The following is a 25,892-nucleotide window of genomic DNA, read 5'->3' on the forward strand; positions in this document are numbered from 1 at the left end:
TAAGCTGTCAGTTCATTTATTAAGAACTATAGAGACCTGATGGAATTTGGGCAAGCAGCTGACAGCCCATTATATTCCTAATTCTAAGGTACATCCTGTCGTTCAGTAAAGTTTGAATAAAACAATTCCACATGCCAGGTTTGCAAGTGAGCTATACAAAGAACAAAGGCAGTTGGGAGGAATCTTGTAAAGACCTAAAGCTTTGTAGAGTATCTAGAGAAATGTATCTATAATGAGACACTGAATCAGAGTCATTTCCACTGCTACACTCCCCAGTGCATTTTCTCCCATCCCTCCTCCATCCCACACAACATTCCTCACCACAAGGAGGTTTTGAAGCAGGCTTACAAAAGGTAATCACTGTTGGAGGGAGGAAAGGTGGGAGGTTTTTCATTTCCAAGGCTAAACGGATGAGGCTGACCTTAATGGATACCATCTACAACTGTTCTCAGGGTGAGGAGGGGGTTTGGGTGAGCTGAAGAACAAAAACAAGTCTCAGCTTAAGCCTAAGAAAAAATGGTGGGGACAAAGGGAAAAAAAAAAAAAATCTTTAAGAGTTGTGATTCTTAGCTATCCAAAACACCCTTTCCTACCTTACAGGAACTGAAAGTGACAAAAACATAACTTTAGTACCCTTATTGGATGTTTTACTACATCCTCGCCAGGATCTTCATTAAAATCCTACTTAAGATTAAGTCAGTGGCTGGTTGCAATGGTAAAGTGGCACCCCTGGGATGTTGCCCAATGTGATTAAAAAGCACACAGAACTGTGCCACACATTGTAGCGTTTTCAACGTGGATATCCCTGTGGTTTTGTTTGCATTTTTAAGTAGACTTCAACAAACCTTTTGATTAAAAATATACCAATGGCTAGGAAACATCTGCTAGAAAAGGTGTGCAGCATTAGCCTGTGGGACCAGCACTTGCACAAACAGCTCTTCTGCTGTGACAAAACTGCATCAGAACCAACAACATGACAGGTGGAATCAGGGGAACCAGTTCTGTTTCTGACTGTTTCAAGTGCAACTGCAACATTTTTTGAAATACAAGAAAAGCGTAACAGAGTCTTCCTCGTATCACAGCAATGCTGGAAGACCACATGTGAGTAATGTTCAGACATATTTAAAAGACCCAAGTCCATCTGCTGCTGAAATCTTTACAGGCCTCAGCTTTATTTTCAAGATTGTCAACTGGTAGGAGAGAAGTAGTTTTACCTCTTGTTTGTAGTCTTGCCTCTTGTTGGTAGGACAAACAGTAAGTCACAGAAAGTTCCAGTGACTTCCCAAAAACCACATAGGAGAGTCTGATAGAGCCAGAACTGAACATACATATCCTGGCCAGAATCAATCACAAAAATACCTACTTCTGACTCCTGTCACAAAAGACAGTTTTGCCAAGATCCTTTGATTTACAAGCCATTAAAACCTGGAGTTGTAAAGATGGATTAATCTCCATGTCATGACTAGTCCTTTTTTAGTTACTTGATTGACATTACAGCTCTGAGTCAGGACTGCACTACCATATGTAATTAGGTTCACACTAAGTACTCCACAAAATAACATCAGACTTAAGTTAAACACACATTCATGTGCTTTTCTAAGCTCTATTCTTAACAGTGACACATAAATAAATATTTTTATAGCTCAGAAATCTCAAACCCTTTACCAGCTCTTTTAATCCCCACTGTTTTAGGCACTATTATTTAAAGGCATCAAATCTAGTTATTTTATATAAAAACAGAGCATACTGATTTCCTTGTTATCATAAAGATATGAGTATGTTTCCATTTTCATGACTGTAGGCAATGCACCAGGGATCAGAACTTGCAGACATTTTATCACTAAGCATTATACAACAGCACTTTCCAAAATTGCAGTTTATTCCTTCCCTTAAAACCAGAACAAATGCTGATAGAACAAAAGGGAAGATACACCTGCTCTCCTTGAGCTGTTAAGTTTTGGGGGATGGACAGTTTTCAGATGCAAGCTCCATTGAAGAACAAGCTAATTTGCAGAAACATACTACCTCTCAATGGTTTGAGCTTAAATATAAACAAACAAAAAGTGACTGTAAATCCCAGCATAACAGTTAGAACATTTCTTTTGGTAAGTCACTAGCAAAACTTTTCTAAAGAAATGCTCATCAATTGCAAATTTTCCCAAAACAAACAAGCTTGCCAAACAATCTTTAAAACCACTCAGAGGAAAAGGGTGGTAAGAGATGACATTCTTGGGAGTTCCTGTTTTCCTTCTACCTGCTGGGATCTGCAGGATTCCTGCATGGATAGCCCTTCCAAAACAAGGTCAGGTCACACAAAACTGATGTTTCCAGAATGGTTAAAACGGGCCCATGGGACCCTAAACTAAATGGCTTTAGCTTTAACTTTCTGAAGATACTTTTGACAAACTCATCAGAGGTACTGAACCTTCATGAAAATTCCATACAGGCAGGTTCCTGCTTGCATGCAGCTCCTTGTTGGATCAGGACCCAGGCTTAATGATTTGTACTGGCTTTCATGATGAAATAAAAATTCCCTCAGAAAACACTCCTTAAATACGAAATATTTTTAAATACTATGGCTCCCTGCCTTAAATACTGAAAGCTTCAGAGGTCCAATAATTATTGATATCAAGACTTGTTCTTGAGTCAGTGACAAATTTGGAAGACGTGGAATTTCCAGTTCATGTGAGACAGAAACTCAGACTGCCCAAAAAATCCTATTTCTCATACATTTCTCAATTACAAAATAAAGAATTTCCAAGGTCTTAAACTTGTTCTGTTAGGATGACAACATACGTAAGAATAATCAAAACACACTTTAAACATGTTATCATCTCTTACGATATTGAAGTGCTAATGGAGTTAAATGTTAAAATAAATACTTCTTCAAATAAGAGAGGAGAATAGTCTTCAGAATCTTATGCTTAATATGTCTGCTATTCACATGAAAGTGTGTCACCCAGTCTTCTCTTCTTAAATCACTTCCATCACTTCAGTGTTGCAGATTTATTGGAAAATATAAATGGTGTGGGGGAGGAAGACATGGTAGAATAAACCAAAAAAATCATTCTTCAATTCTCAAAATGCTTTAAAATACATTATATTTTATCTATCTCAGCAAGTTTTCCTTTTTCAAAACCCAAAGTGTGCATCTTTTTCGGGGCATCACTGACTGCCACTAGCACTGTGCAAACCTCCAAACTTCCAGAGGTTTGGGCCAGCTTCCAGAAGCTGACATATTTACCAGCATCTCTTTGGTCAAGAAATCTTGGGAGAGTTTCAATTCATCCCAGTTTCCAAATGGTCACAAATATTTCAAGAATAGCCTTTTCTGTGGTATTTCTCTTTCCTCTTCCAAACAAACCCAGCAGGACAGAGGTATGTGAAAAATGATTTAAAAATGCCTCTTGTACCTCCCTTAACCACCTAAAAATGATCAGTGTTTTTGGATAAAGGTTTGCTTTTTGAAGCAGGATACACAACAGTAACCCATGACAAGTATTATGAATGCTCTTTGCAAAAGTTCACCTCCTGTTACAGCCCAAATGGGAGCATCTAAATCTCATCTTCCTGGGGTCACAAAATCTTGTTTGCACTTGCAACTCTTACAGCAAAGGCCAGAATCTACCAGAGGCACACACTATGTTATCTCATTTACAAAAAAAGATATATATTTTTCCATATTTCCCTCACAGAAGTCATTGGAGCCAATAGGTGATTTGTACCTTCAACCTTTTGATAACCTTGCAACAATGCCACTGCCCTGCAAGCAACTGGGCCTTGCTCTCCATCGATTTCAGCAAGCAGCAGGTTTTGCACCAGGATGCATTATCTTCCCAAGACTGAAAAAGATTTATATAATGAAACTTTGATAAAAATCAGCTCTTGAGAGCAGTTACAGGATAAACTCAAAGGTCTAAAAAACCCCAAGTGAGGCAACAAATAGGTTTAAAATTATGTTTGATACAATACCTACCAAGGCCAAAAAATTTCACTGTATCATGACTAATTTCAGTGGATTTATGTTCTTATGCTTGGCCTTCACTACAGACCCCTTGTATTTGAGAAATTAGCAGATAACCTAAACTTTTTCTGACCTCCTAAAAAATCAGCAAGAACCTTACAGAGATGAAATTTGAACAAAAAAAAAAAAAAGCTGCTTAAAAAAACCCCACAAATGCAGAGGCTTTTGCTGCCAGTGGCTCACAACATTATTTTTTTTCTGAGCTGTCCACAAAAAATTCACGTCAGACTGTAATTGTTTTATCCTTTGCTGAAACATGTTCCCACTGAAAACCATCACTGCATCATCATCCTTCTGTAGCAGTTTCAGCTCAAGGCTTAATATATGAGTTATCACAGACAGACCACTACCACAAAGTCTATTCTGTCAGCAGCCCTGCTTTTGGTCTACCTTCATATGTCAAGCTGTCATTCATAGCAGGTCAGCAGCTGCTTGGTGAGCAGCTCTGCCAACCCCACTGCAACAGAGCAGGCTTCTGAGAAAGGGACCAGACAGCTTGAGGTGAAACCAGCTCAGCAGTCCCAAGACAAGCCCTGCTTCCTCATGAATCACAGCCATTAGTCACGCTTACACAACACAAACACCAGTATTTGAACAGCAGCCTGCCTTGCTGGGGACAGCTGCATGCTAACTTTTACAAAGGTGCTCATTAAAGCCCCCCTTTCCTTTTGTCTTTCAGATCTCGTAGTGCTCCCGTGCTCCCCTGCTTCTGAAAATTACACTTATTGCTGCCATGAAAGCTTTGGTTTTTGGAAGAATAAGGTGTGTTGTCTAAGCAACATTTGGGGCCTTTCTGAACAGCTGATGATGCTGAAAGTCAGTGTAGCTGCAATATGGCACAGCCACACTAATACAGACAACCCACAATGGTTTTGTTCCATGATGACAAACATGTTCTAAACCTGCCTGTATTCCAGTAACACTGTGATCCAATGACCAACCTTTTATTTATAAATATACCAAAACCACCCCCACCTATGCTTAAATTCTAGAAAGACAAGAAACAAAGGTATTGCTTCTCTTTTAAACAGAGGGACTGAATGGCTTCCCTGAGGTCTCATAGCTGTTGAAGAAGTATTCTGCTTGTGCCTTAAGCACAAAGACCCCATCCCCAGTGCGATACCACAGGAATCCTGCTTTGCTGGTTTCGGCAACTGGATCGGCGGTCCCTGCTGTCGAAGAACTGCTGCACCAAGTGCTCTCATCTACTTGTTCTGGGAAAATAAAAAATCCCAGGACTGTTCCTAAGCCAATTAGCATCTTGCTAGCACCACCTTCATATTTAATTATATTTAGGAAGTAATTATCAGCAAAGACCTTAGTCAATACCCTCGCTTCTATTAGCAAAGTCACGCCCAAGGAACAAACAGGAACTGCATAGGAATAATATCCAAAGCAATTTGGACCACATGCACACTACATTGTATTCATGTCAGGTATGTTCTCTTTCTACTGTCTTCATTTTTCACTTTTTAAATTACTACATCACATGACATCTTTTAAAGGCTTCAACAAATTAAAGAGCTTGACAGAAATATTACTGGAAAGGAGACTCTTGGCTGTATGCAGGAGCATAGATTAGAATTACATATTTATCCTTTCTGACATTACAAAACAATTAAAAAGCAGTCTTTCTTATGCTATTTTGAATTAAAGTGTTATTTTGTAATTAAAGAGTCAAGTCCTAGAATTAAGTGACTATCACCTGGAAATCTTAATCTCTCTCTGTTTTAAAAATTTGGTAGTGTGTTGGTAGCAAAAACTTGAAAAATGTAATTTCAGTGTCCTGAACGGCATAAAAGAAAACCAAATAAAACACCTCAAAACCCCCAACAACCCAAGAGCAAAACCAATCAAAAATACTCAAAAACTCCTTAAACAGAAAAAAAAGCGCTCTCCTGTATTTGCACGCCTTTCTAGAAAAAAATCTGACAGAGTTCCAACCAGAAGCATGTCAGGTTTTCCTCCCACCGACATGAAAATCCATGAAATTTCTACTACTGAACCCTACAAAAGACAGAGCTGAATTCCCACAAATCAACCAGACTGCTCATCAAACTTATTGTAGGGAAAGAGCTCAGTCTGTGGCCAACCACCCCGGCACAGCCGCCGTGACACGCGGTGTTACACAACGAGCTCTCCTTCCACACAGACCAGCAGCTTCTCCGCACGGCAGCATCTGCAAGTGGCTTGGATGCAAGTCAGTGAACTGGAAGGGAGAGTCTCCCACGTGAACCTCCTTTCCAGCGTCAACGCAAGCATGAAGGATATCAGCTCAAAACAAGAGGTGAACTGGAACGGGAGTTTCATCACATGGAATAAGCCAGTCACTGTCCCAGAGCAGTGTGAGCTGTGCTTGTTAGCATGTTCATGGGTTAACAGTTATCACACTGACTGGCCATTTCTGAATGACAAGTCTTTCCCCAAGGAAACAGATATTGTGAACCACAATTAAAATACACAATTTATACAACAATGCCACAGAAAGGTATTTAGTTTAATCAAAGACAAAATACTGCAAATATTCATGTACTGGGGTTTTTTACATTTTAGAATGCATTTGCAAAACCTTCCAAGGACTACACAGTCACTCAACAACATTATTTAGCTGAATATATACCAAATTTCAGTTTAGGGTTTGGGGTTTTTTGCTGCTAGGAAGACAACAGAGTGAAGGAACCTTTTTGCAGCTGAGTGGGCACCAGAGCAAGGTTAAATAGAAATGCCTATCTCCACCAAAGGCTAGTGTTCCAAAAAAAACCCCCTTTTATCCTTATTTCTATTATTTGTTTTACAATAATATCTAAAAGACTCTTTGCCAGATACAAAAGCAAACTGCGACAAGCATTCTCCCAGCAGAGATTTATAATCTAATAACAGGATATGGCATAGGTGAAGAGACTTGTCCAAGGTCACATAGTAGATACATGCCACAAATAAGAATGTCAATACTTCCTGACACTCTCTCTAGTCCCTTGCCATCTAATTCACATTGCCTCCCTACACCTTTGATGACAAACAAGCAAAGAACCTATTTAGGGTGGCAGGAGGGGGATGTGTGTGATTCTTCAGATGACTGTGAGTCCATTTTGCTGATTAAATAAAAGGTTTCCATTTATCCTTAAATGGAATAGTTGCAGGTACAGTATTTATTTGCTATTACCACAAAATCAGTACAAGTTAAATCAATAAATTCAATTTCTCAACAGACATATGTAAAAATCCTTTTATTTAAAGATTGATTCTTAAAAATAGAAAAATCTACACCAATCTTCCTTCTGTGATATTTGTTGCTGCTAATTTTCAACAGATACTTTTTGAGGAGATCTAAAGCATTAAAAACATAAGCTTAGCTATCTTCCTTCCCTGCCTGCCTTTATTTACCATGTAAATTGCCACCCACACACTTTCCCATATAGAACACAGTGGGGTACTATTCACCAACACAGAGTTTCAGCAAATGCAGCTCCTGTCCCCAGCAGGAATAAGGTTGTGCTGAAGTTCACTCTAAGTCACATAAATTTATCTGGGGGTAACAGGAAAAAGAGGTCTGGTAAGAGTCATCGAGCTAATCCAACTTACTCCTAATGGACTTGAGGGTGGGGGAATGGAGGGAGACACAGAACAGAAAACATATAGAAAATAGATAATTTCAGGAAAAGCAATTTTAACCCCGTGAATTTACATTTTACTGGGGTTCCTTCATGACACACACAACCTACATGCTGTACTACACATCCAAAAAGGTGTCAAAATCAAGAAACCAAAAAAAAGCCCAAGAACTCAGAACTGTGCAGGTTTAAACTCTTCAAAACAACAAAAAAAATGTTGACAAATATGGAGGGATCTTGTCTTTTAGAATATTATTTTCTTCCTTTCAAGAGCCTTAACAAATGCTATGCAATCTCAAAATCCATTTATGAAGTGCTGTCCTACCACTGTTCGCTCAGTGAAGGCACACAATGTTTCTTAGATAAGTATCAACATTTGTATTTTTATGCACTCAACGCCCATCTGCATGTCTGCAAACCAGAGGTTTGTCACAGGGGAAAGGAGCTCCAAGGAGCAGCTCACTGCTCTCCACTTCCTGCAGGAGCTGCAGGAGGGAGAGGAGGTAGGGAAACCTTCACATGCCTCAGTCTTTTCCTTTGGGTAAAGTATTATTAGCCTCTAGAGAATAGAAACTGTGAAATCTCTACATTGCTGTGTACCACAGACTATGGGAGAAAAAACAGAAACACACACACGTGCGAGCTTTGCACAGGGAAAAATATTTTATTCCGAGACCTCAATGCAAGGTTACTGCAGGGGAAGGCAGGTTCTAAACCCAGCAAAAAAAAACAAGGAAAGAGGAGAGAAACAGAAACAAAATATTCTAGCATTCCCATCTGCCTTTTATCTCCTTTTAGAGGTCCACATAGACACATATGCACAATCAAAACCTCTCCTTTCCATGAGAAGACAAGAAAATGCATGTTTTGTACAAACACACATAGCACTACACGTGCACTTTTATTAAAATTATGTTCTTACATTTACAGAGCAAGAAAAAAACAAGCAACCTTGCCATAAAACACACAAAAACTTAATGCAAAGTGTATGCTCGAGGATTTTCAAGTATCACTACTCCAGTTACATCAGTAATAACTTTTGTAATTTTGAATTTCCATGATGGGGGTATCCCTTGCAGGTTTCAATTAGTAGCCTTTACTGTCTGAAAGTCTTTACTTTAATCTAATTTTTTTCTTCCCTCCAGTGAAATGTTTTGCCATTAAGCAAAATGGAGGATTAGGAATAATCACAATTAATGGAGTAAATGTTTGTATAATGAAATCATGCTTGTATCAGCAGGCAAAACGAGAGACTCAGAATAGCCTTTCTCCACTCATGATTTTAGCCTCAGATATTATAGGAAAACAATTTAGAGCAAAAGATTATCCTCTGGCTCCTAATATGGCATTACTAAGGACAAACAAAAGCAATGCTATCCCAAATGATGTGTTAGGCAAGCTCAGAACTTATATTTTGTTTTCCTTCCCTTAAAAAGGTTTTGGGGAATATGGGGTTTTAAGAGGTCTGACTACCAAGGAGTTTTGTGGCTAAGGAATTAAGAAATTAAGTTTCTCACTGTTTAGATACCATATTCTTTCAGGGAGATTGCAGTATGCTTTTAGGTCCCCTTTCTGAAACGTCTTTTAAAAGCTATTTCTGATTGTTCTTGTCTCAAAATGTTTTATTCTAAGCACCAGAATGGATCTACAGATTGGATTATGAGCCTGCCACCCATAGCCAAAGTTTCATAGACAGGATACAGCAGTAATGGCCACTTTCTCACTTTGATGTAGAGAGTTACATAGGAAATACCCAGTGAGACTGCAACTGCTGAAAAATTTTAGTGCTCCCTCCAAACCACTCTTCAATTACTCCCAGGTTAGCTTTGCCCCCAAAGTGCCATCCCCTGCATACAATGTCAAAGCAGGAAGCTGCAGAAACTGCTCAAATCCCCACAGGGGCAGAAGTAAGGAAAGGTTGGTTCTCACTGAGACTTTAAAGCTGTTCTTTTCATTAAGAATCAGTCCTCACAGAATGGATGGAAAACAGCCCGTGCTGTAAGTATCAGTATCTAGTAAGGGCTTTTTTTGTAGTGCCAAGATAACCATCTCTGTATGAAAGAAGCTGTGCTTGGGAGTTTGACTGTTAAAATAAAGATATTAATTTTGAAGGGAAGGAAAAGTCAATAAAAAGCAAATTCAATCATCTTCAAAAGAATTCAGTGCATAGCTCAGAAAGCACTGGCAGAAGATAGATGCCTTTAGTGCAAGAGGAAGACAAATCAAAATACATATTGGAAAGGGCAACAGGCTTTCTTAGAAACTTTAGTGAGAGTCCTTCAGGCTTTTGTTGCCACTTAGTCAGAAGCTGACAAGCTTCAATCCAGCTTGCTACCACTTGAGTTTTAAAACATATTCCAGCGGTCTTTCTTTAAAGGTTAAACACAAATGGTTTTCAATAGTTAATTTCTGCTACTTTGACAGACTAGTAATACGCAATATTGTAAAGTGTGTCTAAAAATAGTATTTTCAAGAGTTCTGCTGGTTTTTACTTGTGAAGAGCCTCTGTCATTTCATTTCTATCCTCTCCCTGCAAGTGAGCAGGTAGCCAACCCAAAACACTGAAATCCAAGGAGACAAACTGTGTGCACTTTGCTATATTTTACTTCTCCGGCCAATGAAGTGAGACCACTGAACACTGCATTTATATAAATATTTGAGCACACTACATTTATTTTAAAAAAATATAACCAGGATGGACTTAAGAGCAAAAAAAACTCCTCTTCCATTCTCTTACTTCCCAAGTGCCTGAAAAACGGGTCACTATGTAATTTCTTCTTGCTGTATTTTCCCAGGAGCTCAAAGGCATGGTATACACTTGGGTCTGTATTTTTCACATGCTAAAAAACTCCAACAAATTTAAGACAGTATGTGTACACATATGCATGCAGTATGCTTTTTTCATTCCTTAAACTATTTTAAATTGTTTTTCTTTCAAGTCCCAAAGACACATCTAGTTTAGTTTACTTCTGCCAACATGTCTGTACAATGTGTTTATTCAAAGCAGTATGTATTGTGAGATTAGGGTTTGCTTATGCTTTTACTTAAGACTGCTAACAGAAATCAAGACTGGTAATTCTGGGGATGGGTACTAGGTTACCCTGCACCTTTACTGACAGAGTTAGGGTGTCCACAAAGGTAAGGTCTCTCCCAAATCCTGACAAATTCGCAGCTGAAGCTTTGGTTTGGACCCATTATATTCTAACTGGTAGCAAAAAAATCCAGCTTGCACACTAGTACACTCACAGATGTTCAGCAGAAGGGTTAAAACATGGACACGTTGACAAAATGAGATCTGTGATTGCTCCACATGTGGGTTGACTCTGGAGCACATGCGGGAAGGTACCAGCCTGCAACTGACCCCCCCACAAAGAGCCCTCACACCCAGCCCTGAGCAGGCAGGCCAACAGGGCAGCTGCCTCCTCTGAGCCCCTCACCCGAGTGAAACCAACTGAGGAAAGCAGGTAGCCAGCTGCCACGAGCTTTTCTACCAGCAAGGAAGCCCATCTCATGGTCCCCATAACAACTTGGCACACAAAGGTTTCTGTTCTATCTTTCATTCACTAGGGTTCTCATGCAACTTCCACAACAAAGGACTTTGGAGCATTTAAAGAAAAATGAAGAGGGCAACAGGGTCTCTAGGGACACCAACTACAAAACTGACTTGTGATAAAATTAATTCTCTCAGCTATACACACAACAGCCTTTCTTTAGCCAACAATGTGGGCCACAACAACATGAATTATTTTTATGGATGAATATTGTTTTATAGTTCGAGTCTTCTGAACAACCCATTGAGTCAAACTATGCAGTGGAAACAAGTTCTTTCACAAATTCTGGCCATATTATGTCTGGTTCTTCTTGAATGGTCCAACTAAAAGATTCATCATTCATAAACACACACTAAAGAGGTTACAAATCCATTCCCAATGGAAGTCTGGGGGCTGTTTACTTTTTCTATGTGCCATTTCCTTACTTAAGGTGTGTGACTGGACACAAAACAAGCTGTTTCTATTGCTACTCCAACTTCATTGCCAGCAGAGAAAGAACAGTAACTACACTGCTTATTCTTCAATTCCCCTTCTCTCTAAGAAAAATCTCAAAACCAAAAACGTGTTTCAACATACAATTTCAGGAAAGCCTCTTAGGCTCAAATCTGCGGGACTCCCTCAGTCCACTGACACTATAACAAAGAAGCCCTGCTCATCCATGTACTTCAGAAAGTATCGTGACCCTAAGCATAATTTTATACTCTAATTTAGTCAAAATTTTTGCATTACTCAACAGCTTTTACCAAGCTAGAGCATATTCTCGAGCACACATACATAACAATGTGTTGTTAATTACTCTGTTGGTGGGAAAGTCTGTCAGGTTTCTTACCTTTTATTTTTAGCCACTTCCAAGTACTTTTTATCCAAGTCTGAACGGGGGAGCAGGGAGCATATATTTCTATTAATCAATCAACGATGGCAGTGGTGGTGCACTCTAGTTTTTCATTCTGACTGCAAAGCAAAATTAAAAGCTATATTTTGCAAATTTACGCATTATAGATTGTAGCGGCAGCTGGTGGACTGCTGCTGAGACAGACCGTCTTTTCCCTTCCAGTCCCCTGTGACCGAGATGGAAGAATTACAGGACAGCACTAGCAGCTGCTGCTGCTGCCCCAGAAGCAGCAAGCCAAGGTCTCTGGAAAAATAATTGGGGAGGCGGGGGAAGGGAAGAAGGGGGACAAAGAAGTTGGGGAGGGGAAGGCATTGCCAAGGCTGGCTGCACAAACAACACACAGCACCTTGCCCTCAAAAGAAACAATTGAGCTGGTTGGGGCTTCCTTCAGTAGACACAAGACTCTTAAACTATTATGAGACTTGAAAACACTAACAATTTTTGATAAGGATTTCTAGAGAATTAAGGAATAGTAAGAAAAGGCAATATTCCTTCTAGTTCGATGATTACAGCAGTTTGCTTTTGAATCCTCCAAAAATAAAGTGTAGCACAATGAACAACACCCTTCCTTGCAGCTTTTGAAAAGCTTTAAGACAGAGTCATTCTGTAGAGCACTCTACCATAGCACAGGCACAGTCTACAAGTCAATTTATGCCCTATCTGTCTCCTATAAAACAGGGGTAATCAAATCCTTTCTCACACACATAGCCATGCAGATAAATAATTAATGACTCTAAGACATCATGTGCAAACACTAAAGATCACTTATTTTTAGATAGATTTTAAAGTGGAACTAGTGGGAATTATGTCCATTTGTGAAAAAACTGCTGAGTGCAAAAATCAACTTGTTCCTGTGTTTGGTCACCTAAGCAGTGGCTCAGTGCAGGCAAGCAATGCTCATCTATGTTATGCAGCATTTAAATATAAAGCTCATCTCAACAGGGTTGAAATGCACTCAGTGACTAAACAACATCTGCCCACACCTGAAAACCTAAAGTTCACCCCAAAGCTTTCACACTTCCTAGCAGATCCCCTGGGTTCAGGCTGACCTCTGGGGCCCTGGTGCCCCACTGGGAGGGACAGCAACATGCCTCCCTCCCTGTGAATGAAGAGAACCCCTTCCAACAGTGACTTCCAGTTTAAACAGAAGAAACCTACAAATGCTCATTTTCAAGAAAGACAGTCTGTTATACACAAACCCTGTAAGGGTCAGGCATGTGTGTCTTGCTCTTCATTGCAACAACAGACTTCAGTGCAAGACACTGGTTGGTCCAGTGAATGCTGCTTCATTTTCACAGCAGTGGCAAAGACTGCCAGATTAGCCACAAAATAGATTACTTGAAGAAACACTGAGCTACTTCAAAAGAAAAAAAACCCAAACACTACTGCCACCACAACAGATGAACCTTTCTATGCCCTCTTCAGAAAGACTAATTAGAAAGACATACAATCACAGTTTTACTCCTGTACGAGAGAATATGCTTCATCTTAAATATATAGCTTATCTTTTAATTGGATGATCTGTTTTCATCCAGTATATTTGGTCATTAAAAAAAAGGGGGGAAAACAAAAGAAAATACTGAATCATCTTTAAATTGATCTCATACACATAAAACAAGAAATGTGCACAGTCAGAAGAAAGTACTGCTGGCTGAAAAAGTTTTCATTGGTTTTGTTGTGTGTCAGAACCCCTTTCAAGATAATCCCAGAACTCTGCATACAAACCCAGCACCATTATAAGCAGACACAGCCTTCTCTCCACGTTAGAATTCCACATTCATTTTGCGAAGCTAAGTCAGTGATTGCTAGCTGAAGAAACAGCTTTTGATATATCATCAATTTCCTGAAGAACACATCAGTTTATTGAGTGGGGGTTTTCAGACTCTTATCTCATTCGATAGCATTATGCCTTACATTTTTTAAAAATTTTTTAAAATTATGGTTAAAGTATTGAGACGCCTGCAAAAGACACTTACGTCCTCAAAAACTAACTAGATACTAACTGATACTAGAGGTATCAGCTGCTTTTGAAAAAAATTAAATAAATCCTTCCTCCTTGGCATATTAGGTCCTACATTGTTTCTAAATCCAGAGAGTATCTAGTCAAAGTACTTGTACATGTGTCTGGGATTAAATCCACCACTACTTTGATTTTTAATGCATTTAGGAAAGAACTCTCAGCAACATTAAACCCTTTCTGCTGCTATAAACACTTCATAACTTATCACCCAATCCCCACTCTTCAGGCCACACCACCTACAAAGCTACCTTATCTTGCAGCAACAACACTGGCCTTACAATGCTCACTATGCAATTTCCCTCAGATTTCATTCTGTGGTCATCTTTGAAATTATGAAGGTCCAAGTTCACTGAAAGCCATACCTACCTAACAGAAAAATCAGTTGTTTACCTCCGTCTGAGTCCTGCTGCATGAGAAACCACCTCACTGAAAACATGTCCAGAGCGACAGAACAGCAGAACGGGTGATGTTTGTGCCCACTGCCTCTTGTCCTGTCACTGGGCAACACTAAACAGAGCCTGGCTCCCTATTCTTTGCACCTTCCCTTCGTGTATTTTTATACATGTATGAGATCCTACCTGAGCCTCCGCTTATCCAAGCTTCAGCTCTCAGCCCTTCCTCTTATGTGACATGCTTCAGTCCCTTCAGCATCTTTGTGGCCCTTTGGTGGTCCCTCTTCAGTATATCCATGTCTTACTAAGAAGCCCAGCACTGGAGACAGCACTCCAAGCATGACCTCACTGGTGCTGAGCAGAGGGGAAAGATCACAACCTGCTGACAATGCTGTGCCCGATGCAGTCTGGGATATCACTGGCCTTCTTTGCAGCAAGGGCACAGTGTCAACTCATGTTTAACTTGGGTTCCACCAGAACACCCAAATCCTTTTCTGCAAAGCTGCTTTCCCAACAAATACTCATCTCTGGGGCTCTTCCTCTCCCCAGGTGAAAAACTTTGTGAGGTTCCTGTCAGCCCATTTCTCTAGAGTGTCCAGGTCATTCCAGATGGCAGCACGACCCTTTGGTGTTAACAGCCATTCCTCCACGTAAGCCTGCTGAGGGTACACTGTGCTCCATCACACAGGTCACTAATGGAGATGCTGAACAGCTTGAAGACAGGGAGGCCCTGAAGAGAGACCTTGACAAATGAGAGGACTGGACAATCACCAACCAGATGAAGTTCAACAAGACGAAGTGCTGGATTCTGCACCTGGGATGGGGCAACCCTGGATGTATGGACAGACTGGGGAATGAGATGCTGGAAAGCAGTGCCACAGAAATAGACTTGGGGGTCCTGGTCAATGGCAAGTTGAACGTGTGTCAGCAGTGCCCTGGCAGCCAGGGGGCCAACTCTGTCCTAGGGGGCATCAGGCAAAGCATCACCAGCCAGTCAAGGGAGGGGATTGTCCCGCTCTGCTCTGCACTGGGGCGGCCTCTCCTTGAATATTGTGGCAGTTTTGGGCACCACAAATATAAGAAAGATATTAAGCTCTTAGAGAGCGTCCAAAGGAGGGCAACGAAGATGGTGAAGGACCTTGAGAAAAAGTCGTATGAGGAGCAGCTGAGGGCACTTGGTCTGTTCAGCCTGGAGAAGAGGAGACTGAGGGGAGACCTCATTGCAGTTACAACTTCCTTGGGAGGGGAAGAGGAGGGGCAGGCACTGATCTCTTCTCTGTGGTGACCAGTGACAGGACCCGAGGGAATGGCCTGAAGTTGTGTCAGGGGAGGTTTAGGTTGGATATTAGAAGAAGGTTCTTCACCTGGAGAGAGGCTGGTTGCTGGAACGGGCTTCCCAGGGAAGTGGTCACAGCACCAAGCCTGACAGAGTTCAAGAAGGTTTTGGATGATACTCTCAGGCACATTATGTGACTCTTGGGGATGGTCCTGTGCAGGGCCAGTAGTTGGACTCAATGATCCTTGTGGGTCCCTTCCAATTCAGCATATTCTGTAACTGTGATTAAAACCAGTTTTGAGCCCTGGGGTACACTGCCAGTTACTGGCCTCCAAATAGACTTGGTGCTACTGAACTGGCATTCTTTCTGGCAAGCAGAGCTGAGGGACGCAAAAATAATGGTCTAGAAATCAAATTACTCTTTTACTCCCACTAGAGGCTCTGCAGATCAGAGTTGAACAGTGTAATAGTAAGGTACAGCTGGAACTAGACGTTTCCTAGCTGGTCAGGTTCTACCAAAGAAAAAAATACAAATCCTTACATAACATCTAGTCCTAAAAGCTGCCACATTGACATTTATCTCTAAGACAAGCATTTCTTACAAGTTACCCAGGTTCTTACTCAGCTTTTATTCCTAGGGCAAGAAAATTGGTAAGGTTCAAAGAGTGTAAATATTCACAGTAATATGAGATAGCAATATTTTCAAACCAAAAGTTTCAGTTTCTCTTAGAAAAAGGTGTTTTGACTTCAGTTTTCTGTAGTTTGACTTGAAAACTCTTGTATCCTTACATTACAAAAAAAAGTTCAGTCATGATACAGTGATGATAAGGACTAGAGCATACATTCAACATTCATGTCAATTTAGAGCTGTGTAAGTGAGGGCACAGCTGAGGACAAGAATAAGGGTTAAATTACACAAGAGCCTTCACTGTCCTCCTAAAAGTCTAGCACAGGTTTTTTTCTCCATAATTCATGAAGAAGGATTTATAGAATGGCTTGGCGGATTGCCACAAGACAACCAAGGCATGTGGCCTCACAAGTCCCAGCATCACACACACAGAAAAGAAGAATCAATAGAAACCAGTAAATAGGGTATAATGACAACCTGCACCCGGAGCAGCACATTTCTGGTAGTGCTATCATGTGTTTCTGTACTGAAAATATAAGCTAAGGCAGGTCTCTTCCTAAGCAGCAGTTCTCTCTATGACATCACAGACACTCAAACGTTATCTGAAGTTACTCATCTCAGTAACTATACTGTCTCTCTCTCCTCCCTCCTTTTTGACCTAGAGCTATTTTTGAACTCGACCTTCTTTCAGTCTCTCCAGTAAGAATGAAGCCTTTGATTTTTCTAGCATTTGGGATTGTGATGGAGAGGTAGGCACCATCCACTGTTCTTTGTGTATGAACACTTTTTGCTCTCCTTATATTATCTCTTTGTCACACATATTTATTCACCCATAATTCACTTGTTTAACTTATTTAAAAGATACCTGTATGTTTCTTCCCCTCTTGGCTAGGAGGTCTCACAACACAGAAACGTAAAAGAACCACTTACTTCATGAAAATTAATTCAGCAGATGTTTCTCCTTTGCAGTAAGTTACCTTCGTGAAAGTGCTTTTACACCTACTAAATATAAACACATATGGAGGTATTTAAGGTATTCTGTCATTCACACTACTTTTAAAGACTGAGAAGTCTAAAGTTCAAGAACATGAAAAGTTTGTTTTGAAGACAGCATGGACTTACCACACACACTTTTTCATAAGACACTGGAAATCACAGGCTGTGCCTGTCCTTCACGTTTCATAAACATACACACAGCTTCTACACTTGAGCCATTACTTCACATTTCATACGAAGGGCATTATATGTATGACACTTGGGCTCACACATTTAGCCTGAAGTTTCAGTCAGGTAAGCTTTGTGTGTGTATGTGTGCACACACGTTGCCCAAAAAAGAACCCATTGCAAGCTTCCAAAAGTAAGAAAGCAGCCATACTGCAAAGTACAGGATCTCCATCAGAGAGCAGCATCACATCTACAAATATTCTGGTGGCTTGCACCCAAAATATTGAAGAACCAGGTAGTTAATTGTTACTCAAAGTCTTTAATAAGATATTATTTGAAACTAACATCTACAATCCTGCACCACACTGTGGATGAAGGGAATAAGCATGGAAATGAAACTCCACTACAAACCCTATTTCTAAATTACCTTCAATTCATCATTAGGATTCATTCTGAGCAAAGGATTTTCATTCTACAAAGGACTGGAAAGCGAACCTGGTATCAGTTCAACTTTAAATAAACACTGCTAATACTTAAAAATACTTTGACAATGACTTAAAAGAAAAGTTCTATTTTTGCCAGACCTATTACTGAGGTTCCCTACTGAGGAGCATAATAATTTGCTGGATGATTACTTTATTGTGTAATTATTCAGAGCTTATTATATACACATCATCTCATGAAATAATGTGGTTTGCCCTACAATCTTCCTATTTTCCTGACCAGTCCCTATAGGAAGCTAGAGGTCCAGGTTGGTAAGTTTCTGGATCAAAACCATAGCTGGCAATGCTTTAAACTGATAGCAATCAAAGGAAGTCACAACAGATGGAATGGCCAAGGACAGTGAAGACTGTACTCCAGATGTCTGCCTTCAGTGAGCTGGAAGGAAAACAGGCTTTAGCAGTGTACTACCAGTGAGAGCAGCACAATTATTTCAGTTGAGAAAAGCAGACGCTGAATTATCTAAAACTTGGTGCAAAAAGTGTTGCAGCATCAGCAAATACACTGAAAAGGCAGTACAAGTGGTGTAGTAACACAAGTGTCAGGCCACTGTATATTGCTAGTATGCATAAACTATAGTGAATACCTGGTACATTTGATATACAAAGATCTCTCTCATCCTAAACTTCACGGTACTGCTCAAGGCTGCACCATGATAACAAGCACATATCCCTTATTTAGGAAAAATTCCAATGTTACTTTGTTCAACAAAATAGCTGGAATAAAGCTCTCTTCACAAGCTCATAGCTTTATGGGTTCATACATACTTCCTCAAGAACAAAACTATTACTTGTTGTGCCACATTAGGAGGGAAAATGTGACTGTAATCTATTTTTATCAACAAGCTTCTGGAGAGCTAGTATACAGATGTACATTTCTTGTACTTACATATGTAATCAATATTTTACATTTTCTATTTTTACTGTAAAATGACAGCTCATAGGAGTAATTGCTAACTGCACAGATCAGAAGAGACATGCTCTGGAGAGTTCTTTGTCTATGGACATTTTTCAGGAAAGCCCACTGCCTTTAGCTTGAAAAAACACCCAGTAGAAATGGTGGGACAGAACTGGCTTCCTGCTGTACATTTTAAAACAAATCTGGAGACAACCAAAGCAATGTCAAGATCAGGAGAGAACAGTCCTCAAAATCTAAACAGAAACTTTATCCTCAGTGAAAGTAAGCTATATATATGAAAATAAAGGTTTAGTCTTTTCTCAGTTTAGCCTTCTCTCATGTAAAAAAAAGAAAGAAGCGGAGTGAGGAGTATTGAAGTAACTTAAAATACAGTGTGAATAATGTTTGAAGTATTGTTATATATGTGAAAGCAACAGAAACAGAAGACATGCTATACTGGGTTAATCCAGTCATCCATCTAACTCAGTATCTGAGCAGAAGATATGATGCAGGCAGGGTACATGAGCCCAGCTATTATCTATAGTTTATTGCCTTTACTCCTCAGCAGCCACAGTCAGATGTCAGTAGGAATATAAGCTTCCCTTCATGTTTGTTTATGAACCTGTTGTCCATAGCCATATTTTACCTGCAGATCTGCCCCAAAGCCTCCTACAGCAGCAGGTCTGCCAAGTAAGGCAAATCTCCCATTCCCAACGCTTCTCTACAAATATAAGTCTTGCACCATTCCCTAGTAAGATGTTAAGGCTACTTTTGGAAAGACCTGTAAAGATAATTTCCGGTATCCTCAGCACACCTTGCAAGCACTGCTATGCAGCAGCAAGCACACCTCTTGCCCCCGAGACTTTTCTAATATTTCCCATCACATGGAGTGCAGCAAGAAGAAAATGGGTATTACCCTGTGACAAATTGGTCCATATTCTAGACTAGAGGAAAACAAACTCTTCAAATATGCAGACTGTTCTTGGGGGTCCCTCCCTTGACCACTTTTGAGCACAGAAAGATCACAACCATGTGTCCTGTTTTCATGATGGCCACTTTGTTGGTTGAAAAGTTAATCAACCCCTGACCAACTACCATGTCACCATCGCCATTCCCATCCCCTGAAGTTAGACATCATTTAAATTCCACTTGCCTCCAGTGATCCGTTTTTATTTTCAACAAATGTTTGCATCAACCCAAAGACAAGGGAAAGACTCTCATGGTGAAATTTGCTGCCTACCAGCCAGCTAGGCTACTTCTGTGATAATTATATGTTTCTTGCAGAAAGAACGATCTAAAGCTATTTACATGTTTAAACTAACCCAGCTCAGTTTGTCTCTAATGGTGCACAGAATAATCATGTGAACTATCTAGCTAGCAGATTTGAATGGCAGCAACTTCTGCCAGAGGCAGCAATGAGCTGCTGAGAACACATGCTTTTCACAGCCTAATCTCTCTCTCTAAATTCAACCAGAGCTGTCTGAACGATGAGTACATTTGAAAAGAGGTATCAAAATCATTATGATGGGCCACACATATGAATTTAGAAGGAATTTCTAAGGCACAAAAGGGAGAGAGACATCCATTTGCCTTGGTACATTCAATTGCAAGAGTGCCCCTGCTTCTTCATAAGGTTAGTGTTAGGGATCTGCTCTGGAAAACACTCATCTTGGGACTCATCATTTTTCATCATTCTGGACGCCCACTGACACCTGCCACAAAAGCCAAATACTTTGGTTTATGCTTATCTATCAATTGCTCTGAATCACAGAGAAAAAAAAAACAACACAACCCTCAGTACACTGCTTTCTCCACTTACATCACCTGCTATTTGAGCCATCTATATCTATTGCTCCCCTTCCCTTCCTCTCTGTTTGTTGACTGTGCAAGTGGTTCACAGGTGATACAGTGGGCAGAGAAGGAACACTGGTGAAGCAGGTGTAATTTATTTTTTTTAAACCCTTAATCTACATATTTGGAGAGGCAAAGAAACAGAGATTATATGATTCACCCTTGACATTCTGCCAGATAACTTCAATCCTGTAAAATGCCCCCTAATGACCTGAATATAATACCTTGGTGTTACAGTGTCATTTAAATACTGCGGGGTTCTTCCTCTGGTAGTGCAGTCTGCAGACTTAATATGTAATGTACAGGATTATACTGCCACTAAAATATTACTTAGTGCTGCTGAAATTTCAAATTAATTCTGGGAGCTAAATCATTATTCAGCTCTGTCTTTGCAGAGATACATTCCCCTGGTTGTTTTAATAACAGTGATTTTAGAACTAGAAGGTTGTTACTGTCTCTTTGAGGCTTGCTCAAAAGGAGAAGTGGCCTCTAACCTGTCAAGCAAGTTAATGCAGCGATGCATGGATGTTTGTGACTAAAAAAATAATTTGAGGAAAATGGGCTCAAATATTAAGAGAGCTCATAGTGATGTGGCTGATTAATCCTTTTCTTATTTCACAATAAATGGACTAACCCAGTTTTCTCTATATTTATATAATACACATTCATATGTTCCCATCCACCACCACCCTCCTCCACAGACAGAAGATTTCTTAATAATTGAGGGGATGAATTTTGCTGAAGTAAATAACACAACTGCTGGTAACTGATGAAACTGATCTATGCCAGTTGAGGATGTGGCTTTCAAGTAATTCCGAGCTCTAGTTTTTCAAACCTAAATAAACAAACTTGAACTTTTTACAGCTCTGGGTTTCTTCTTCCTGTATAATTCCTGTTACTAGTGAGTATCCAGTACCTTTAGGAAACTACAAAATTTCAACACTAAGGTGGGCCAGTCCTTGACACTTTATTATAGTTAATGGACAAACTAACTTATTAACAGATGAAGTAAGGGAAGACAAAAAACAGTGCATGGGCTAATCATAAAAGCAAGTTTCTCTCCTCTGAAATTTTGCCCATATTTGCTGTTAACATTGTGTTTCCCAGTTAAAATACCAGGCTGCTCACTTCTACAATGAAGTTTCTTAAATCCAGGAAACGTTCCCAAGGCATACTGTAACAAGAAAAAAAACAACACTGCAAAACCAGTGGTAAATGAGGAACAAGACAGGGTCAAACACAGGGGCTGAAAACAACTTGGGGCTATGAGTCTAAATTTGGAATAATCAAACCTTCTCCTTATTAAAACTGTTACCTACTTCCTCGTTCATTAATATTGTCCTTGTTTATGTTTGCAGCCAGGCCAAAGATTTTCCCCTCCCTCCAAATATAATTTCCTGCTATTGACAGACACGTTCAAGTGCTGGATGTGTGTATGTCTACATGGCACACTGCAGGCAGAGGCGAGCCTTCCTGGCCACCATCCAAGCCAGCTGTAAATGAGCCAGCTCCAAACTGGAAGCTGTGTAAGCACAATTAGCACAGCAGTAAGCCTGATCTAACACATCCTGCCAAGAGACCGAGCTTATTAGCTCGAGCTCAACACAATGCTAACGATGGATATGGGGCTTCTGGTTTGGCTCCACACAGAACGTGGGCAGCTGAAGATGAGCAGCTCAAGCTCGTATCTGCCCACGAGACTTGGTGTAAGCACACCTTCTCTTGGGGTATATCCCTCTACTGCAAGCACTATTAATTTCCCTCTACCTGAACTTCCAAAATGCTCTGACTGCAAACCAACATAACCTGAGCATTCTGAGCAGATGGAGGGAAAGGGAAGGTCTCCAGGTGACAACTTCAGAGGCAGTATAAGAAAAAAGACACCAGACAGATCTTAGGCACCAGAAAGGCAAAATGTGTGAGGGAAAGGCAAAGAGTCTAAGACTCTACAAACTGATAAAGAGCATTCCATCTCTAGCTTCTCAGCTTCTATCAGGTCCAGGGCAATAATGACCAAAACACTCCCATTACCATACTGTAGATGTTAAACAGACACTCTGCACAGGGAGGCATCCATCCCACCAACCAAGAATCCGCTCTGTTTGGTGGACATTTGAACAGTACAAAAGAGGAATGTGCTCAGAGAAGGAAACCTGTTATCAAATTGGGACCTGAGAAAACAATGCTCTTCTGATGCCATAGTTTGCATTAAAGGAGCAGTGATGGTTTGGTGGTTGGCAATAGTATGTAAGAGAAAATTACAGATTCAGAGCAAAATGAGACAAAAATCAAAGGGTAGCAGTGAAAATCACCAGGGGAAAAAGAAACCATGTTGTAAGAAGAGCGCCTGAAGAAACTGAGAATGTTTACATTTAAAAGGACAGTAATAAAATGGTCATTGCTAGACTACATTTAGCAGCAACCAACCCACAGAAGTTAGTGAGCTTCTGCCCACCCAATAAAAGAGCAAATGGGTAAGACAAAATTCTATTAAAGGGCCCCATTCTAAGGCAACAAAAGAAAACACCTTAACCAACACATAATTATTTTGCTGAGTTCTCTGTCAACAGACTGTTGCTGTGGCAAACACTTAGCGTCTTTGAAAGGTGGTGTTCATGCCTGTGTTCTCTTTTCTCCCACTCCACTGTAAAGGAGTATTTTTAGTTTTCAGTTATTTGAGCTTTCTGCTGTATGGGACAGGTAAAAGCAAAAGAGAGAAGGAACCCCACAAGGTGTGGTAGACACACTCCACATACTCAGATTCTGCAGATTAATTAGGTTTATTTTGACTTCTCAGATTTTTAGATTACATTACATATACATGGATGTTTTCCATTATTTGTTAGCTTAAAATCTTGTCTTTGAAAAGCCTTAGTTTGATCTGTGGAGTAGATATATATCCTATACATTCTTAGCAGAGTACAAGTAGTTTAAATACTTGCACGTGACCATCAGTTTGGGCTATACACCTGCTGGCATTTCACACTGGTAACACAGATCTCAGTTGTACATATCTTTGTGATTCAAGGCAGCATTTCAATCACTGATACTTGCTTCAAAGGAATGTTTTTTCTCTTTTTTCCCTATCCTTTCAGAAATTTCTAAAAACATGACCAATTAATCATACCAGGTTAAGAGATACAGACAAAAGAAAAACTGAGAGCTGAGATTACACTTGCACTGTTCTTTTGTCTGGAGAAGGAAACAACCTTCTCTTTTCCTACTTGAAGGCCTGAAAAAGAAAGCTGTGCTGTCAGAAATATCAAGGCCTAACAAAATGTGTGAAAAAACAGTTATACCTTGAACTTACTAACTTCAATAAGATTAAATAGAGGAATTCAGTTAAACACTATTTAGTAGGAAACATGTCTTAAAATCCTCAACACTGTTATTATTGCAGGTTAATGTAACCTTATTTAAAATTTGTCAGTCATTTAAAAATACATATACAATTGTCAACCGTTGACAGACTATTCTGAAACAGGATCTCAATTTACACACACATCTAATATATCCAAAATATACAATATACATATGTGCAAGCTGTGTAAGTCAAATAACCATTCAGTCCTTTTCCTTACACATGCTTTCAGTGAAAAGATACAAATTCTTGGCTTGTAAAGCAGCTGATCTAAAATACCCTAGAAGAACATATTTCTAATAGTCAGAAGAAAACACTGAGGAGTTAAACAAGATTAAGGAAAAAAGGGAGGGTAGAGAAGTAAAATATTTGCCAGTTAGCTATGAATACTTCTGTATTGAACAAAAATAAATATTCAATTTGCGTATTATTTCTTTTGGAAATACTTCTTTGCAGAGAGGAATGCAAAACAGCATCCTTTATAAGGCCATAAAAATCCTGTCCATATCATCATAAAGTAAGTCTAGTATAGGATACAGCAATCTTCCATGAAGTCACATGATAAACAGAATACTTGAATATGGATTTTATTTGGTCTCTCTTCAAAGCAACACTTACTTTAAAAAAAAATAAAAAAATCAGAAGCCATCTGCCAAAGGAAGTACCTCAGACTGAAAGGCCTGTTTACACTCAGTATGTGTACACTGCTTTTTGTTTAGACAAAATAAAACCAGGATAGTCTGCAATGTGTCTGCAGAAGGACCTTCTATTTTTGACCAATACTGTCCTGCCAGTATCAATTCATCCAGACAGAGAAGCCTTCATCAAAAATATAATTTATTTGGGTTGCTTTTCACTATGCTGAAGTGACATCTTTCCCAGCCACTGTCAAAGGCCATTAGGAACACAGAGCTTTGAGAGCAAGTTTCAACCATGATTCCTGTTGGTCTGCCTAAGCAAGTTTCCTTATAAAACCTTGGGAACCCTTAGATGGCAAGGGGCAAAGCCAAATAGTATGAAAAGTATTATTCAGATATACATATTATCATTACAAAATTATAAAGTCTTTGCACTGTCTCATAAAGACATTTTACTAAAAAGTACAACACTATAGACAACTCAAGCAAGAAGTTACTAAGATTTTACTCAGTTATACACATCTGTGTGCTCACCTGGAAAAAACTTCCCACATACACAAGCAGATAATGCTCAGCTTAAAACACAGTTTACCTTTGGGTCATGGCTTACTTTTACAAAAGATAACTTAAAAAAATTGCAGGGCCTTTATATTTAAGCTGATCTTTGAAACTGTGTTTTTCTATTGGACATACTATAGTCCAATAGTTTCAGGACAACTTCTCAACTTCATCCCATTCCCTCTCAATCAACTGCTCTAGCTACAGGCCAGTAGGTACCACTACTCTAGGCCAGACCAATGCAAAAGACTGACCAGTGATCATAGAATGTCATTTATGTCACAGGATCCAAGAGTTTTCTAACAATAATCACCAGGTGAGCAGTGGGGAATAAATGAAGTTTCCATGCCCCATTCCCCTGCCCCCCAGTACTGACATGAATGAAGCAGAGCATCCAGAAAACAGTGGGAATGCTACCAGTTCAGCTGGCTACCTTCATATTCCAAGTGTGTCTGAGCTCAGCTTTACAGATCTGAAATTGCAGAAATGCAAACAGAAGTGACCCAAGCATCAGTGGCCTAGATGGCA

The 25,892-nt window shown here is 39.8% G+C and overlaps 1 protein-coding gene across 8 annotated transcripts in view; it reads right to left on the bottom strand.

The window, feature by feature from the left end:
* Nucleotides 1–25,892, bottom strand: part of ZMIZ1 (zinc finger MIZ-type containing 1) — a 347,839-nt gene that overhangs the window by 198,128 nt on the left and 123,819 nt on the right. Inside the window, exon 4 of one of the 8 annotated variants that reach the window (XM_064662565.1) lies at nt 12,016–12,137. The exons of 6 other annotated variants lie outside the window; for them this stretch is intronic. The gene's annotated coding sequence lies outside the window, so the exon portion shown is untranslated. Of the gene's footprint in view, nt 1–3,725; nt 3,814–12,015; nt 12,138–25,892 lie in introns of those variants that run through there. One more of the 8 variants, XM_064662566.1, reaches the window with a different exon arrangement.

This window comes from Pseudopipra pipra, chromosome 8 (genome assembly GCF_036250125.1).
Source record: "Pseudopipra pipra isolate bDixPip1 chromosome 8, bDixPip1.hap1, whole genome shotgun sequence".
Classification (NCBI taxonomy): Eukaryota; Metazoa; Chordata; class Aves; order Passeriformes; family Pipridae; genus Pseudopipra; species Pseudopipra pipra.